The 19,455-nt window shown below is 39.5% G+C and overlaps 1 protein-coding gene across 26 annotated transcripts in view; it reads left to right on the forward strand.

Moving 5' to 3' along the window:
* USP54 (ubiquitin specific peptidase 54) overlaps positions 1-19,455 on the forward strand; it is a 121,075-nt gene that overhangs the window by 32,753 nt on the left and 68,867 nt on the right. For 9 of the 26 annotated variants that reach the window (XM_057734647.1, XM_057734665.1, XM_057734670.1 and 6 more), the window contains exon 1: positions 12,835-12,957. The exons of 4 other annotated variants lie outside the window; for them this stretch is intronic. The gene's annotated coding sequence lies outside the window, so the exon portion shown is untranslated. Of the gene's footprint in view, positions 1-8,727; positions 8,913-12,833; positions 12,958-12,995; positions 13,041-19,455 lie in introns of those variants that run through there. 13 more of the 26 variants (XM_057734654.1, XM_057734656.1, XM_057734651.1 and 10 more) reach the window with 6 other exon arrangements.

The following is a 19,455-nucleotide window of genomic DNA, read 5'->3' on the forward strand; positions in this document are numbered from 1 at the left end:
AGGAGTTGAATTCCTGAAACAAAAGGTATAAAGGATTTTAAATTGAGAAATACCACCAAATTAATTTTATTTCTACCAGGAGTGAATGAAAATTTACCCCTCCCCTCCCTCTCACCTATTCTGGTTTCACCAAACTTTTAAATATTTGGCATTCTGAGATAGAAAAAGTGATAGTATTTTTATTTTGCATATTTTTAATTATGAATGAGATAGGACATTTTCCCTATCTTTATTGGTCATCTGTTTTTTCTTTCTGTGAACTGGACATTTAAATTCTTTGTTTAAGGAAAGAAAATAAATTGGCACAAAGGACCATTTCCTTTCCCAAACCATTAATACTATGCTGTCATGTCTCCCTTTTCTCCTGCTCCCTGTTCAGATCACCAACTCAGGAATGGTGTTTGAGTCTCTTTAATGAAGGTAAATACTTGGCTATTTTTTCCCCCTTTCCTTCTGTCCCACTTTTCAGTTACCAAAGGTTCATTAATTCTCTGCTTTCTTTGCACCCTGAGCATAGTCAGATTGTTTATCAAACAGATGGTTTTAAGTCAGCTTCTGAGTGAGTACTCTGGGGAAATTTGCCCAAAAAAGCAACAGGAAGGATTTCTGCAGACATGTAGGGGAATGTTTGTAATTGTTTAGCAAAGGGTATGCCCACCAAGTATCATTTCAGGCTGCCATGTTCATCTGTTCTGTCTTTCCACCCAAACACAACACTTGTACTCTGACTTTTGTTGCTGTGCCATTTCAGTGGCATTTTCAGCCTTATTTTTGTCAAAGTGAATTATCTGTGTCCATTCACTCTGGACATATGTGTAATCAGTAGTATTACTGTTGGCTTCTTGAGAAATGGTGATTGCATTCTGTCCTGAATTAAATGACAATGTCAGGCAGTAAAAATGCCCTGACAGCCTCATTTTCTTGCTTATGTATTCTTTAAAAACAGCTATTCGAAATCTCATACACACAGAAGTTGTTTGCCAAGCATTTGAAGCCATCTAGTTTTACCAGGTGGCAGCTGCTGTTGTTTATGGGAACCTAATTTAAACTACAGACATGAAACAAAGAGTGTCTTTGTTTTGCAAAAAGGAAAACTGTGATTTTTTTTTAATAACAGCTTTATTGAGATATAATTCACATACCACACAATTCATCCATTTAAAGTTTTACAATTTAGTGGGTTTTAGTATCTTTACAGAGTTGAACAACCGTCACCACAATCAATTTTAGAATATTTTTATCACCTCCAAAAAAAATGGTATATCTATTAGTAGTTACTTTCTATTTCTTTCACACCTCCTCTCAGCCCTAGGCAACCACTAATCTATTTTCTATGTCTGTAATTTGCCTACTTTGGATATTTCATATAATTGGAATCATACAATGGGTGGTCCTCGTGACTGGCTTTTTCATTTAGCGTATTATTTTCAAGGTTTATACATGTCGTAGCATGTATTAGTACATCATTCTTAAAATTACTAATACTATTCTATGGCATGAATATATCACATTTTATTTATCCATTCATCAGTTGATATATCTTTGGGTTCTTTCCACTTTTTGGCTATTAAAAATAACGCTGCTATGAACATTCATGTACCAGTTTTTTTTTTAACTACTTTTTAAAAAAGATTTATTCATTATTTTATTTATTTGTCTGCATTGGGTCTTTGTTGCTGTGCACAGGCTTTCTCTAGTTGTGGTGAGTAGGGACTACTCTGTTGTGGTGCGCGGGCTTCTCACTGCCGTGGCTTCTCTTGCTGCGGAGCATGGGTACTAGGCACATGGTCTTCAATAGTTGTGGCGCACGGGCTCAGTAATTGTGGCTTGTGGGCTCTAGAACGGAGGCTCAGTAGTTGTGGTGCACGGGCTTAGTTGCTCCGCAGCATGTGGGATCTTCCTGGACCAAGGCTTGAACCTGTGTCCCCTGCATTGGCAGGCAGATTCTTAACCACTGGGCCACCAGGGAAGTCCCATGTATAAGTTTTTGAGTGGACATATGTTTTAAATTTCTCTTGGAGATTATCTATGTATCTATGTACGTACCTACCTACATACCTATCTCTAGGAAAAGAATTACTGCATCATATGGTAACTCTGTGTTTAATCTTTTGAGGATCTACCAGGCTGTTTTCTAAAGTGGCTGCACCATTTTACATTTCCAACAGCAGTGTAGGAAGATTCAGATTTCCTTCCATTCTTGTTAACCCTTATTATTATAGCCATTTTGGTGTGAAGTGGTTTTGATTTTTCACTGTTTAATTTAACCTGTGTTTTTAAAAAAATTATTAACTATTAATAAGCTATAGGCTTTATTTTTAGAACAGTTTTAGATTTATAGGCAAATTGAGCAAATGGTGTTCCCAAATTCAGATTCTGCTGCTTGCTCCTTGAAAGCGGATACTTGAGAGACAAGTATTGGTTGGAAAGGAAAGGTTGCTTTATTCAAGAGGCTGGCAGCCTGGGGAGATGGCAGACTTGCGCCCTAAAAACCAACTCTGATGATTTTGCTTGACCATGAAAGTGTTTTAAGGGAGAATCCTTCGGGGAGGAGGTCAAAGTCTTCATTATCTTTTACTGTGTGCAGACTTTCTTCTGATTGGTTGGTGGTGAGGTAACAGGGTGGTGTTCCAGAAATCTTGTGCTCAGCCTGAAGTTACCCTCCTCTATGTAGGTGAGGGCCTTAGTTCCTACAGAAGCACTCAAAGGTATTGTTATGTATACTCCTTGAGGAGGAACCAGGACCCTGATTTTATTGCTGCATTGTTTCTTTCTTTTTGTTTCTTTTCTTTTTAAAAATATTTATTTATTTATTTATTTAGCACGCGAGATCTTTCATTGCTGTGTGCAGGCTTCTCTCTAGTTGTGGCTCTGACCAGGGATTGAACCCACGTCCCCTGCATTGGAAGGCAGATTCTTTTTTTTTTTTATTTTATTATTTATTTATTTATTGGCTGTGTTGGGTCTTCATTGCTGTGCATGGGCTTTCTGTGGTTGCTAAGAGTGGGGCGACTCTTCATTGCGGTGCGTGGGCTTCTCATTGCCATGGCTTCTCTTGTTGTGGAGCACCGGCTCTAGGCACATGGGCTTCGGTAGTTGTGGCACTCGGGCTCAGTAGTTGTGGCTTACAGGCTCCAGAGGGCAGGCTCAGTAGTTGTGGTGCATAGGCCTAGTTGTTCCGCAGCACATGGGATCTTCCTGGACAAGGGGTCAAACCTGTGTCCTTCATTGGCAGGCAGATTCTTAACCACTGCGCCACCAGGGAAGTCCCAGAAGGCAGATTCTTAACCACTGGAACAGTCTCCTGCACTGTTTCTGCATTCCCTCCCTTGCCTGATAAGCAACTGTTTGAATCTGCCCTTTGGAACGCAGGGAAGGTCAAGGTGGCTGAATGAAGCCTATTTCCTACAAATAGGAAACTGGGGACACGGAAAGGATTTATACCCAGGAGGGCCCCACAGGGTCCCACCCCTTTTTAATAGTAGAGAGTTCGCATATTGTGTCTCTCCATATACAGTTTCCCCTATCATTAACATCTTACACTAGTGTGGCATATTTGTTACAGTTAATAAACCAATATTGAAACATTGTTAACCAAAGCCCATAGTTTGTTAAGATGTCTTCAGTTTTTACCTAATGTTTTTTTTTTCTGTTTAAGTCCTCATCTAAAATTCCACATAACATTACTTATCACATCTCCTTAGGCTCCTCTTGGTTATGATGGTTTCACAAACTTGATTAATTTTGATGACCTTGACAGTTTGGACTATTGGTCAGGTATTTTGTGGGATGCCCCTCTATTGGAATTTGTCTGATACTTTTCTCATGATTAGACTGGGGTTATGGGTTTTTCGGTGGAAGATCCAAAAACTGTCATTCTCATCACATCATATCAAGGGTAGATGTTAACATGATTTATCGTTGTTGCTGTTGACCTTGATCACCTGCCTGAGGCACTGGTTGTCAGGTTTCTTCACTGTAAAGTCAGTCCTCCTGCTTCTTTGCGTACTGTATTATTGAGCAGCTTTTCATGTGCTTATTATTCATTTGTGTATCTTCTTTGGAGAAATGTCTATTCAGAGATTTTTTAAAATTGGGGTTTTGGGACTTCCCTGGTGGTGCAGTGGTTAACAATCCACCTGCTGGTGCAGGGAACATGGGTTCGATCCCTGGTCCAGGAAGATCCCACATGCTGCAGAGCAACTAAGCCCGTGCGCCACAACTACTGAGCCTGCGTGCCACAACTACTGAAGCCCATGTGCCTAGAGCCTGTACTCTGCGACAAGAGAAGTGACTGCACTGAGAAGCTCGCACACCTCAATGAAGAGTAGCCCCTACTCACCGCAACTAGAGAAGGCCCACGCAGCAATGAAGACCCAAAGCAGCCATAAATAAATAAATAAATACATTTATAAATAAAAATAAATTGGGGTTTTAAGAAATAACCATTTTTAAATTGGATTGTTTTTATCATTCAGTTGTAAGGATTCTTTACTCTAGATAAAAGTGCCTAATCAGAACTGTAATTTGCAAATATTTTCTCCCAATTTTTTGGTTACCTTATTTTCTTGACAGTGTCCATGGAAGCATAAAAGTTTTAATTGTTATGACGTCAAATTTATCTATTTTTTCCTTTTGTTGCTTGTGTCATATCTAAGAGGACTTTGCCTAACCCAAAGTCATGAAGTTATATGCTTAAACTTTCTTCTAAAAGTTTTAATAGTTTTAGCTCATTTATTTAGATATTTGATCCATTTTAATTTATTTATTTATAAAATATTTTATTTGTTTGTTTGTTTATTTGTGTATTTATTTATTTATTTATTTTTGGGTGCACCATGTCTTAGTTGTGGTATGCAGGATCTTTAGTTGCGGAATGCAGACTCTTAGTTGTGGCATGCATGTGGGATCTAGTTCCCCAACCAGGGATGAAACCAAGGCTCCCTGCATTGAGAGCCACAGAGTCTTACCCATTGGACCACCAGAGAAGTCTGGTTTAGTTAATTTTTTCATATGGTATGAGATAGGAGTCCAACTGCATTCTCTTGCATATGGATATCCAGTTGCCTTGTAAGCAGATAGGGTTGAGGGGTCTCCAGAGAAAGAGAACCAGGCATGGCTTTCTTGACAAGAGAAGCCATTTTTGACCTAAGCCATTTTAGGATCTAAGCCTGGTCACAATGCTTGTCCTTGAACTGGTCTCAGTAATTAATGGTCTTAAGGGAACAAAAGAATGCAGAAACAAACAGACTGTTGTCAGACAAGAGAACTAACAATAGCAAACATAATATATCAGTTGTAAAGATTCCCAGTTCTGTTTCAGTGGTAAACATTAGCGTGAAGTGCTCAACCACCAGAAAAGCTGGAACTTGAGGAATGATGATGTTGACCTTTTCTGACCCTTGTGACTACAATCAACTAAAGCTTGGACTCTCTTATTGGCCCAGGTCCCTTCATGGATATGCATGTACTCCTATCTTAAAACTTTCCCAATTTTGCTGTTTGGGTAGACACTGTTTGGGGAAAGATCCCTGGTATTCTCCTTATTTGCTGCAAATAATAAATCCTTCCTTCTCCCAATCTTTGGCTTGTGTCTTTTGAATTGACATCCATCAAGAGGCGAACCCAATTTTTGGGTAACAACCTCAATACTGTTTGTTAAAGAGATTATTTTTTCCCCATTGAATTGTCCTGGCTCAACAGTGTGATTTTTAAGGTTCCGCTGAATGTGGGGGAAAATTTAGCATGTAAATCATTTTTTTTTTCTGACCATGCCACGTGGCTTGCAGGATCTTAGTTCCCCAACCGGGGATTGAACCCAGGCCCCCGGCATTGCACGCATGGATTCATAACCACGGGACCACCAGGGAATTCCCCTGGCATGTATATCTTAATACATTATTAATAACTCTATCCCAAATCAGTTATAATTTGCTGAAATGTGGTAGAAAGTTCAGAGGCTTTCACTACAGCTTAGAGAAGACCAGAAACAATTTAGGAAATAATATTGCCAAAAGTATAAATTACTCTGCTGACAGCTGACCACAACTGTAGACTCAGTTTGGTTCTTTTGAAACCTTTTTAAGGAGAGTGTTTTTTTTACCTTTAGAGTCTTCTGATTTAGCACACATAATCATTTCAGTGACATAGCAAATGTTAATCAGATCTGGGAGCAAATTGCTCTTCAGTTTATTCCCAATTTTAGTCTGTGTCCATCCTGAACTTTTGGCACTGTTACCACTGTCCTCTCATTATGTGTCTGCCCTAAATCTTCACAGATTTGGTGTAAGAGCACTAGAAGAAAGAGCTCTGGAAGTGGATTTGGAATCTGAGGGTTTGAAGAGGTTTAGGATAACAGCTATACAGATAGAGAAGGTGAAAATGAGAAAAATATAAGATTAGGGGTCAGACATGGTTTGAGAAAATTGGAGGGAGAGTATTAATGTAGAAGCAGCATAATTGGGCTTTATTGTCTTCCTCTGCTTACAGGAAGTAATAAGTTCAAACTCTGTGTGGTCTCATGAGATCTCTTGGACAGGGTCTGTGTGAACTTAATCTGTTCTGGACTCTATAGAACAGGAATAGGCTAGCAACATAATTTTTACTGGCACTCAGTATTTCATCATCTTCCCCTCACCCCCATCATTTTCTTCTTTCTTTTTTTTTTTGTCATTTCTTTCTTCTTAATTGTGCCTTAAACTTGTAGGCTTAAGATTTAAAAGAGAATAAGTGGTTTTTAACCACTTTCTGTGAGACTAATGATGCCGAAAACACGGCCTCTGTGCACTGGTGCTGAACTGAATCTTGGAGACAGAGTTTTGAGTGAAGTAGAAAAGAATAGCTTTATTGCTTTGCCAGGCAAAGGGGGACACAGTGGGTTTGTGCCCTGAAAAACTGTGTCCCAATGCGGGGGGATTTGGGGAGGAGTTTTTATTTTATTTTTTTTCTGGCCATGCCACACAATGTGTGGGATCTTAATTCCCTGACCAGGGGTTGAACCCGGGCCCTCAGCAGTGAAAGCATAGAGTCCTAACCACTGGATAACCAGTTCTTGGTGAGGAATTTTATAACAGTGGTTTAAGGGCAGGGTTGCTGATGAGGATCAGCATGTGTGCAGGGCCTGCACTCCTTTATTTTTTTATTTTTGGCTGTGTCGGGTCTTAGTTGTGGCATGTGGGCTCTTCGCTGTGGCGCGCAGGCTTCTCTCTAGTTGTGGCATGCGGGTTTTCTCTTCTCTAGTTGTGGTGTGTGGGCTCCAGAGTGCATGGATTGTGCAGTTTGCTGCACATGGGCTCTCTAGTTGAGGCGCATGGGGCTTAGTGGTCCTGTGGCTTGTGGGATCTCAGTTCCCGGACCAGGAATTGAACCTACCTTCCTTGCATTGGAAGATGGATTCTTTACCACTGGACTACCAGGAAAGTCCCATGGGCTTGTACTCCTTTAATCTGGCCTCAGGTGGTCTCCTGTTTGGAGACACAGTTTGGTTCTGTTAAAAGAGCTCAAATATCCTTATGTGTATCCCTTGAGGCCCCTGCCCCAAGGCAGCACTATTGTCTCTTGACTGCTCCTCCCTTGTCTCTGCATCCCCTCCCTTCCCTGATTAGCAACTATTTGAAAGGCTTCCATGCCCAGGAGCTCCACAGGGTCCTGCTTGGTTTCACTAGCATTTAGGTGATTCTGTGGTGCTTGAGAGTTATTTGACATCCTTACCCCTCTCTAGAAGCTTTCAGTCTCTTTGAAGAAATTGTAAACCGTTGTTCTAGAGATATGTTGGCTATGTTCCTAATGACATAATGCTATTTAAAATAATTTTTGGGCTAATGCAAGATGTAATTGAATATATGAATTTAAATGATAATGATATTATAACATTAGAAACCCAAATAAGTGGCCCCTGTCTGCCTGCCCTCTTTTTTCAGGGTCCATTTGTGTGAGAAATACACAGAAGTGTTTTTGGATGATTTGTTGCTTGGGTCTGTGATTAACAGCCAGAGTTTCTCCAAAGGATGTCCTTAGGATCATAATTGTTTTTGTTTTTTTCTTCTCTCTTCCTTTTTTGCATTATACCTCTTCTCAGTAATGGGTACTTGAGTAAAATAATCAGCTATTCAAGGTACATATACTATTTACCAACACTAAAGAAATCTCAGAATAAAAACTAGATACAAATTAGCTATATAGTTTTTATTGTTTTTCATGGACTTTCCAGTATATTCTTCTTTACAATCTAGAGTCAAAGGTTAGAATATTTTCTCTTGGGTTCCTCGTGAACTAAGATCAAGTCCATATTCTAGTTTCATTTTCCAAACTCCAGTGTAAGCTTTTTTCCCCCATGTGAACATATAGTCCAGGAATCAAATGCTGCTGTTCTATGGGCTTCCACGTGATATAAAGCAGTCTTTACCCTGCCCCTCCTCACCTCAGTCTTCCATAGTTTATTTAAAAGTCCCCAGATTTCTCACTAAAATTTGAGTGCTAGGATCAAGAGGCTTTTATTTTCCAGTTTGGCTGCTACTCTGGAACCACTCAACTCTTGCCTTTACTGCTACCATCAGCGTTATCATTAGCATCTCATAAATAGAAACCAACAAAAATGGATTTTGGGGTTAAGGAGTCACCTTTGTTTTTCTTAGAGAAATTCCGTTTCTCTTTTATGGCTCTAAGAGAAGCAAACTATTCTTTCATTATTAAATTGAACATTCTGCTGTACCCTCCCCCTCTTGGTAGTGGAGACGAATAATGAAAGTGTGAAGTATAAATTGGCACTTGCCGTGGGCACGCACCATCTACCTCTACAAGGATTAAACCACGTGTGCTGCTGCAGCTGCTGACCTTCAGCATCCCCTGGAGGGACTTCAGGGTGGAGACCAGGAATGAGGCGCTCTGTGCTTTGGAAAAAACGGGTGGAACAGGTCTGTTGATGAATGCTTTCAGGAGCTGATTTTGTGAGCCAATCCTTGCATCTCCTCATATCTAGAAAAGTACTAAATCCCTTCATGGTGATGTCTGCTCCTTGTGACTAGCAGAAATTCTCTACAAAAATATGTGTTTGATTGCATGTACTCCTCCTTCAGCAAGGTTACATATATACTGACCTTCCCCCCTACCTCTTCAGAGTTTCTCAGAGCTGTTTGGGATGTTGTCTCCCAGGCTACAGTCTTCATTTTGCCCCAGATAAAACCTAACTCCTAACTCTCACATTTTGCATTTTTTTAGGTTGACAAAAGGTTGTGAGATCTGACCAAGTAGGAGTTTTCAGCCTGTGTTCTTCCATATCACCGCTCCTCCCACCGCCCACTACCCCTTCTACGCTTACAAGGATTTCTCTTGATTGTTTTAGTCAAGTCTTAGTAGTAGTTTCTCCCTGCTAAAATTTTTTATATTTTTTCAGAAGTCTTTGTCTGTATAGTCAAAGGTGGGCTCTTATAGTGTAATATTCCCTGCAAAGTACTTGAAAAACAGGACAAGTTTTGTTGAAGCACAGTTTTACAAAGTACTGTTATTATTGAACTGAAGTCAAGTTCACTTGCCTGGAGTGTAGGAAAGCCAATCTGCTGACAACAGGCTGTGGTGAAGGAAAGTACAGCATTTACTGCAGCGCGCCAAGCAGAGAACAGTTAGCTTGTACTCAAAAGACCTAAACTCCCCAGTGGCTTTCAGGGAAGGGTTTTTTAAAGGCAACATTATGGGTGAGGATTGCAGTGTGACTGATCAGCTCATGGACATTCTTCTGATTGGTTGATGGTGAGGTAACAGGTTGTTCTTGGAATCTTGGTCATTAACCTTTTGGTTTCAACTAGCCTGGGGTCTAGTGCTTGTGGTCAGATGTAGTCAGCATTCTCCACCTGGGAGGGAGGGGGATGTTAGTTTCTGCAGAACAGCTCAAAGATATGCATCAGACTGTTATTAATATCCCTTCAGGAGGAACCAGGAGTCCTGTGACTATTCTAGTCATTAATTGCATAAGTCTGCTCTTTGAAACTCAGGGAAGGCCTAGGAGACTAAAGCCTTTTTTCTACAAACAAGAAACCGGGACACGGAGAGGCTTTTGTACCTGGGAAGGTTCTGCAGGGTCCCGCTCAGTTTCACTGTTGTAACCAGTGCCATCCAACTTCAGAATTCCTGGACAGTTAAAAATGACACCTAAATCCATATATATTACTCTCCCTCTTTGTTTGGGAACCATTTGAAACTGCCCATCTTGGCCAGACAGGATGACAACCTGAGTTGCTCACAACAGGAGGTTCCGAAAAAGAATGCAGTTCTGCCGTGGAAAATGTGGAGTCCTATACCAAAGTCACAAGACAAGATTCCAGAGTTAACCCGACCCTCATAGCAACGAAATTCCAGAGGTATCTCGACCCCCATAGCAATCTTTGACTCATGACTTGGGCTAGCCGAAAACCGGACCCCATATTAGGAAAGGTATTCACCATATAGGACCCTAGCCTATCACCTAACGACACCTGTTGCCTTTGGCTCACTGACCAATTGATGAGTGCCATTTTTGTAGCAGGAATTTTTCTTCTTTTGGGGTTATAAAAGTTGGCTGCGAGCCCACCAGAGTGTCGGCTCTCCCTGGTCTGCCAGGAAGTTGTCCCGCTGTCTTTACAGTGTCCCTTCTGTCTAAAAACCTCTGTCTTCCTTACATTCTGCCTTGTGTCTGGAAATTCTTTTCCAACCTGCGCTCAGACCATGACAGAAAACGGACCAGAAAACGAATCCGGGAGGAGCTGAAAGGAGGGAGGACAAGCCAGCCCATAGTATGTCTTGTAGAACTAACTCGGAAGAATTCGGGAGAGGCCAAAAGGAGAAAATATGTCCTGGCAACCTCCCAGAGACCCTAACGCTGGAATCCATCTTGGCTGAGAGATGCCTGCACCACCAGGAAGGACCCTGCGTCAGACCGAATATGGGCCAAGTGAGATGACTGGCCAGAGACAACCCTGAAATTGACCCCATTACAATAAAACCTGAGATTGTGAGCACCGCGGCAGAGTAGGTCTCCTGGGCTCCCTTACCTTGCTGCTCTCTGCCTGGGCGCCCCTTCCCGATACAGTCTTTTGCTTTTGTCAGCACGTGTCTCCTCTGACAATTCATTTCTGAGTGTTAGACAAGAACCCACTCTTGAGCCCTGGAAGGGGATCCCCCTTCCTGCGAGGGCTTGATCTAGCAACTATGCCCACAAAAACACTCCTACACGCAATTTGGCACTCAACTAGCACAAAGCTGTCGTTACTCAATTTATTTTGGGTTGGCACAGGGTTCTCTTTGTATGAGACAGAATCTCCTATGCAGTCTTGAAAAGGAAATAAGAAATGTCCAAAAATAACTTATGCAAGGCAGAATGTGAGTATGTAGAAGAGTTTTGCATGAAGTATTTTTTGAGGGGCTTCAAAAGAGATTACAGTCCATTAGGATGAGATTTCGCTGTGGATCACCTCCTTTGCCTGGCTGAGATAAGAAGTCATGTTATCTAGTTGCATTGTAACCAGGGTTGAAGCTCTGTAACTCTGCCCCAGTATTCTAGTTTTATTTGATTAGTTCCACAAGGAATAATATTATAACCATCTCTTCAGGACTTGATTGGAGAGCTTGACCTTGATATTTGTACATTCTTTTTTTTTGTATTTAGCACTGATCATAGAAATCCTGTTTCACATTTTTGAAATGTCACTAACACCCCACCCCCGACCAAGCCCTAGGAGACCTGAATTAGAATGCTAATGATTAACAAAAGAAAAGCAATAGTATATCTCTCTCTCCTTTTTGGGGGGGGGGGGGCACTTCCCTTGTTGTGAAAGGATTACTTTAGACTAGTATATTGTTAAAATGTAAGAGCTTAATTAGTTTTGGGCAGTGCCTGCATTTCTTGAGTTTTATCAGTAAATCTTAATTAAATCTTTAAAAAAATCAACTCATACATTTGCTCACAAGCTATAGAAATACAGCAGAACTTCCTATTGGGCAAGGATTCTGCTGATGAGTTTTTTCATCAGTATGCTTATAAAGCAACTCCTTTCAATAAAGCTGTTTTATAACAGGGTGTGTGTTGGTCCTCTGGGGCCTTTGTGCCCTGCCTGCAAATGTAAGTTCTGGGTGGACTGATCACATGTTTGGGGATAGGACTGGCTGCTGTTTGTTCTTGGTGATATAATTTGGCCTCTTCCCTGGTGGGGGGTGGTGGGGTGGGGGGAATCTTTCACTGTCCTCGCCTTTCAGTTTGAGAGTCCAAGCTTTTTAAAATGGATTCTTGAATCCAGCAACTCAGTTTACACAATAATTTTCTTTGAGTGTGTCTTGTTTAAGATAGTTGGAAGAGTTTTGCCTCTTAAAATGATTTAATTCAATTTAAGCCTACACAGTCTTGGAATTATGAATTAAGGATTCAAACAATGACATTGTTTTGGTTATTCTCCAAAGTACCTATGAAAGTGTCTTCTAGTGCTCCTTTTGACTGTTAGTGCGAAGGACTGTTTTTTAGTGCTGGCCCTCCATTAGAAAGCAGCTGCCACTCTGCAAACCTTATTGTTATACTGCTGACCTTTGTCATCAGGAATGCCCCTGGAGGAAACAGACTCCTAAATGTTTTTCTTAAGCCTCTATGAAGTTTGTGATATGTCCTTTCAAGTTACTTTTGGTTAGTTTCTTAAGTTTACTTTGTGTTTAGTTGGAAGCTCCATGTTTTTAGCTTTATCATGAATTGTCAGTGCAGAGTTCCTGGTAGGTGGTAAAAAGAATTGCCCTTTCCCTGTTATCCTGTTCTGCCGGAAGCCTTTGTGGTTTAGATTCACAGTTTCCCATTGTTGCTAGCTGCATTAGTCTCCTCCCTCCATAACCTTCCCTCCCCAGAACTCTAGCTCTTCCCTTGCCCCTCCCCATTCCTGTATCACTAGTCCCACAAATGCCCTGGTGATTGCTGGAGACCTTTTGCTGGAGGTTTGAGTGTACTCTCTGGTAAGTGCATGCTTATGGTAAAACTGGATGGTTGGAGGGATGTAGGAAACTGGTCAGTCTTTGTGAAGTGTTGCTTTTAACAGGTAAAGTTTAAACTTTGAAATGGAGGTTAACGTCTTAACTTTCAGAGGCTTCTTCAATGCTGACTGTTGTTTCTGTTCTTCCCTCCTCTGATTCGATTAATAAGGCTTTGGAAATTTGATTTTTCTTATTGGTTTAAAAACCCATTCTCATAGATTTTCTTGAGCTCATAGTATTAAAGGCAAGGGTTGTGGGTTTATTATTTTAAATTTCCTTCAGATAGAAGGTTATTTGTGATTTCTTTATACTTATTTTCAGTATTAACATACTGATAAAGAAAATAATGAAGAAAAGGTCTTATTTTGTGGCTAAGCTGGAAAGTAGTGTTTATTTCCAGAATTGGAATGATTCTGTTTTCCTCTCAGCAGAATGTTGGCAAAATTCACTAAGATTTTGGCAATATATTGTCAGTTCTGGGAAATGGTTTGCTGAGTACTTGAGGATAACAGATGCTTCTGGGAATTAATTTTGGGAAGTTAGATTTGTTCATTAGCAACTTCTCTCTTGAGATGTGAGATCTATAATCCTTTTGAAGTAAAATATTTAATATTTGGTGTTCAACTTAAGTCAAATATCACTTTCATAATGGGCTTTCTACATCCTTGGATTATGTTTTGATCCTCAACTAAGAAACAGTACATGTGTGTGTGTGTGTGTGCGTGTGTGTGTTGACATTGGATGGATGGATGATATTCTGGTATTTGAAGCAGTTATAAAGTTGTAAGCCTTGGGTTCTAAAGAAATACTGCTAATTAAAAGTTATTTTTATGGTAGATGATGTGAGGGAAAACTTGTTTGTGGGATTTCATTGCAGTTCAGTTGAATCACTTATTCAAGTAATAGGTATACTTGTATAATAATGAATTCTTGAGCTCCTACTGTGTGGCAAATGCTAGTTCCTATGCTAAGTGCTTTGCATGTATTTCTAATTCCCAGTACGACTTTGTCAGATAGGTAGTATTATCCCTCTGGGAAACAGTCATGTATAGGTAAAACATGGGTTTTTCTTTTCTGGAAACTGAGGGAAATAATCCCTACTTGGTAGGTTAATTGTGAGAATTAAAGGGCCTACCATGTGTCTGGTGCCTAGCATAACGTTGGTGTTCACTAAATGGTAGCTACTATTTTAATTTCACAGCTGAAAGAGCTGGAGGGTAAGTAACTTGCTGAAGGTCTCTCAGTTGTCAGTGGTAGAGGTAGGATTTGAACTGGCTCAAAGCCAGGAGTCTGGTAGCGTGTTTTTTTTGAGTATTGAAAGGCTTTTAGAGTAGATTTCAGTGGATTCCTGCCCATCCCTCCACTCCTGCCCCCACAGAGGAAGGGTTCTTTATATATGCCCTTCTTTTCCTTGGTATCTTCTGTCACCTTCCTAGTCATGTGCTTGGTCTCTCACACTGGACTTGCTTGTGCCATTCAGTGCCAGTGTTCTCCCAGCAGAAATGAGTCAAGCCAGTGCAGTCAGTGGCTTTTGATAGAGCCATCATGCTTTCATTATTGTTTGTGCTGAAATAATTTGGGTTGTGGTATGTTTATTAATTATTTTTTATTTTTTTTAAATTGTAAGCTCGTTTGTTTTTTTTTTAAGTGGTATGTTTATAGTGATTCATAAATCATTGCATGGTTGCAATTGAGCATTTAAGTTAAAAAAATCTTAGAATTTAAAAACTTAGGGAAAAACTCTCTGGTTCTAAGTTATTGAACTAGAGGATAATATAAGGCAACTTTACGGAACTCATAGTTATCATTTTGCTATCCTGGGGCCTAATATAATTGCTATTGATTTTTTTCCCTTTATCTACCACAGTTACTAGTTTGGTGCTATTAGCAGTATGTTTGAGGAAAAATGTTGTGTTTGTCCTGCTGGCTATTAGTTAGAGTATCTTTCTTCTATAGACCTTTAGGAAACAGAAGGTATGATTTAGTATGATATGATTTAGGCTGTAGGTTCAGGGAAGAAATAAAGAGATGACTGGTTATGTTTATAACTGAGTTATCGCTAAATTGAAAAATGTGTTTCAGAAAACTTAGTTCTTTATTTATTCTTTTATTTAACATGTATTGAGCATCTGCTGAGTATAAGGCAATGTAACTTTTTACTTTTTATTCTAATAAAGTACTCATGTATTGGTTAAGTACTAATTAACAAAGTTCCTTGGAGGGAGAGTTTAAGTTCCATTATGGTAGGGAACAGTATTTAGAAAATCTTTTGGAGAAATGAATTAAATATAAATGACACTCCTTCCTAACAGGGTGTGACTATCATTAGTCTTTAATGCTATAAATTGCCAGCAGGATGGCTTCTTCAAACGAGTTTGCTGGGTGGAGTGGATTACTAGTATTAGGAAATACTGGGAAGATGGGGCTGAGGGAAGGGTAATACAGATGACCCTTGAACATCAGGGGCTGGAACTTCATGGGTCCACTTATATGCATATTTTCTTCAGTAAATATATATATTCCTTATTGAGCAAAATGCTGGGCATAAAGAATAAAGATGCAGATGTAGAGAATGGGCTTGAGGACATGGGGTTGGGGGGCGAAGGGGAAGCTGGGATGAAGTGAGAGTGTAGCACTGACATATATATACACTACCAAATGTAAAATAGATAGCTAGTAGGAAGCTGGTCATAACAACAGGGAGATCAACTCTATGATGGCTTATGGCTTAGAGGGCTGGGTTAGGGAGGGTAGGAAGGAGTTGCAAAGCGGGAGGGAGGGGATATGGGGATATATGTATAAATACAGCTGATTCACTTTGTTGTACAGCAAAAACTGGCACAACAGTGTAAAGCAATTATATTCCAATAAAGAGCTTAAAAAATAAATTAAATGTATGCATCAATTCATTAAACATTATTATAAATCTTGCAATACAAAAAAAAAATGCTGGGCATATACATAGAACAAATCTTTTTTGTGTGTTTTAAGGGGAGCAGTGATAGAGGAGGTTGGAAATGTGTACGGGTTAAGATTGTGGAAGGCCATTTAAGGCCCAGGAGTTTTGATAAGTATTTTGTCATTGAAGTTTTTTGAGCTAAATAATGATTGATCAGAGATTGCCTTTGACACTATTTTATAGATAGGATTGGAAGGGGGAGAATAGTTTGGAAGTTATTAGAGTAGTCTGGGTGAGTTTTATTGAGAATGCATTATTTTTAGAATACAGTTTCCCTCATTTTGATATGACTTTGTGCTACTAATTATAGCCTAATCTCATAGAATTTTTACAGTAAGAGAGTGTGTGTATGTGTGTTTGTGTAAGAGAGAAAGGGAGAAGGAAAGAGAGGATGAGTATAGGGGATGCAGTTATCATAATCATAGCTACTATTTATGGAGCTCCTTTTTTTTTTAATAAATTTATTTATTTATTGTATTGGCTGTGTTGGGTCTTTTTTGCTGTGCGCGGGCTTTCTTTTAGTTGTGGTGAGTGGGGGCTACTTTACATTGTGGTGCGTGGACTCCTCATTGCCATGGCTTCTCTTGTTGCGGAGCATGGGCTCTAGGCGCATGGGCTTCAGCAGTTGCAGCACATGGGCTCAGTAGTTGTGGCTCATGGGCTCTAAAGTGCAGGCTCAATAGTTGTGGCGCACGGGCTTAGGTATTCTGCGGCATGTGGGATCTCCCTGGAGCAGGGATCGAACCTGTGTCCCCTGCATTGGCAGGTGAATTCTTAACCACTGAGCCACCTAGGAAGCCCTGGAGCTCCTGTTTTTTACTGGGCCCTAAGTAGTATAATTTTATTGCAGTACTCACAATAAATCACATTTATTACAGGTAGTAAATGACCTGAAAGTGATGGAGCAGGGTTGGAATGTAGATTCATCTTATTCTTCATCATAATTATCATCGAAACAGTTATGCCTCATTTACTGAATACTAGAGAGAGATATATGTATGTATGTATATATACATACATATATATTTGAAAGTAGCCCAGTATGCATGTATACACAGACACAGAGTATTTCATTTAGTATTTCATTTAATCCTCCTAAGAGTCCTATGAGAGACATACTATTTTTTAAGTCCATTTTATTGATGAGGTACCTGAGGCTTCAATAATTGATTCAATAAGTTGGTCAAAATGACATAGTTGTTAGGTGGTAGAGTCCAAATCTGTTCTACCATGTGAATTCTAGGCCCCTAAATTTTATAATTTACATTGTGTTCTCTGGGAATGGTACCTCCTGGATCTCCACTATGAGCATGGTGTTTCCTGATGTTATATAATTGTAGTTGGCCCTGCAGAGGCTGCGTTTTTAACGACTATGTTCTTTCTACTCTCATGCTGCCTTCTTTAGAAGTCAGTAAATTATATAGCTCTGGATCTTTATAGGGAGGGGCTCAGTAGCCTGAAATGTCATTTCTTTTTTCTTTCTTTCTTTTTTTTTAAATTAATTTCTTTATTTTGGCTGCACCAAGTCTTAGTTGTGGCATCTGGGCTTCTTAGTTGCGGCATGCATGTGGGATCTATTATTCCCTGACCAGGGATCGAACTGGGCCCCCTGCATTGGGAGCTCAGACTCTTACCCACTGGACCATCAGGGAAGTCCCCAAATGTCATTTCTTAGTCATTAAATTTGTCGCTTATAACAAAGTGAAACATGGCTCCTTGTTTTTTTCCCAGCTGGTTTTGGACAAATTTGTTATAAATGACAGTTTTCTAAGTCTTTACAGAAGAAAAAATATAAGGCTTTCTGTCCTTTATTAGCATACAATTTTTCTTGTTGTACATAATGTAATAATTTGAAGCTGCCAGAGTCCAACCTTCAGAAAGTTGTTTGAGTAGAGTAACTGCATCTACTGGCGAGTTTGTGATAACCAGCCCATAAATCAACAAATAATGTGGCCTTTTTTATGGTTGTAGATGCTATCTCTATTTTTAAGTTTGAATCAGAAGCAAATATTGATTCAGTTGATATAGTCTTCATTAGAAACAACTGTCTGCAATATCTCAAGCTAGGTATGGAGATTTGGAGGACTCTTATTTAAGGAGAGTCAGAGTTTATCAGAATGTTGGAATTGGTTGTTCTAGGTACTTATCTCTTCAAACAAAAATTTTTCTCTTTAAATTAAACTTTCAATGATTCAGTGCCTATTAGATTTAACCTCTGTGTGAAATAAAAAGATACCCTTAAGGAATATGTGAGGTAGTCCATGTACACAAATAACTGTAATATATAGGAGGATTGAAATGCTTATTCTGGAGTGGAGGATGAGTGAGGGGCACTTAATAGGTGCTCAATGAAATGTCTGATGAATAAATGAGTGAGTAGGACATGTAGCTGGAAAATGGTGGTAAGGTCTAATGATTCTCAAGCTTTGTGTAGGTGGCAGACATATTTAATTCAGTCCTATAAATTAATAGTTAATTTTACTAGCAGAATATGTGAGTGTAAAAATATGCAATGAAAAAAGGACAATCACGAACATGAGTCAATAAGAAAAAAAGCTGTCAAATAGGTCCTGTTGACTGCTTTGGGTTTTTGTTTTGTTTTGGTTTCTTGGTAGAAAAGAATAGCTTTATTGCTTTGCCAGGCAAAGGGGGACACAGCAGGTTCCTGCCCCCAAAAGCTGTATGTCCCTGCTTTGTTTTTTTTTGAAGTTTACTATTTGTTCATGTTTTTGCCCTGTTAGCAGTGGAATAAGTGGACAAGAAAAAATTATGGGAGAGAAACTTGTGAAAACTCCATCCATTAATTTTTCCCTTGTGAATTATAAAAATACCACTTTTCTCTAGCCAAAAGAATACCCATCTCTGGAAGCCATTGAAAAGGGGAGTGGCATGGTATTTTAGGAGTCCTCTGATAGTCACATATATAGTAATGGAGGTCTGTTAATGAGTCAGTAATGTGGTGCAGTAGTCCAGAGGGGAGAGGATCTTAACCTTAGCAGCAACAGCAGCAATGAAAATAGAATGAAAGGAAATAGAAATCCAAATCTGGCCCCCTGTTTCTAAGTAGGAAATAGTTATCAGTTATTAAAGAGCTTTCATATTGTTAAAACATTAGGTATCTCAATGATGTTACCTCTGGTCCAGAGTCCTTTCATTCTATTTTTAGGGAAAATGAGTTTAAATTCCAATTTTAGTTTTACTTTAAGTAAGGAAATTATAAATTAATTTATTTAGAAAATAGAAAAAAGAGGAAAAAAAATTCATCACCCTAATAAGATCCCTGTTATTTTACATTTACTTATCCTTGATTTTGTAGATTTAAAAACTTTTCTAAGAGTTCATGCTAGGTAAATCAAGCTCTGAGAAATAGGTTTCTGAATTAATAACCCATTAATTGCTAAACTGTGATGTTAAACATGATAAACCCAGACGTTTCATACAAGCCTTCATTGGACTCTAAATTTCCCATGGTCACAAACGATTAGCCCACCTACCTTTATAACTATAGATGTTAATCCTCC

This window comes from Hippopotamus amphibius, chromosome 5 (assembly GCF_030028045.1).
Source record: "Hippopotamus amphibius kiboko isolate mHipAmp2 chromosome 5, mHipAmp2.hap2, whole genome shotgun sequence".
NCBI lineage: Eukaryota > Metazoa > Chordata > Mammalia > Artiodactyla > Hippopotamidae > Hippopotamus > Hippopotamus amphibius.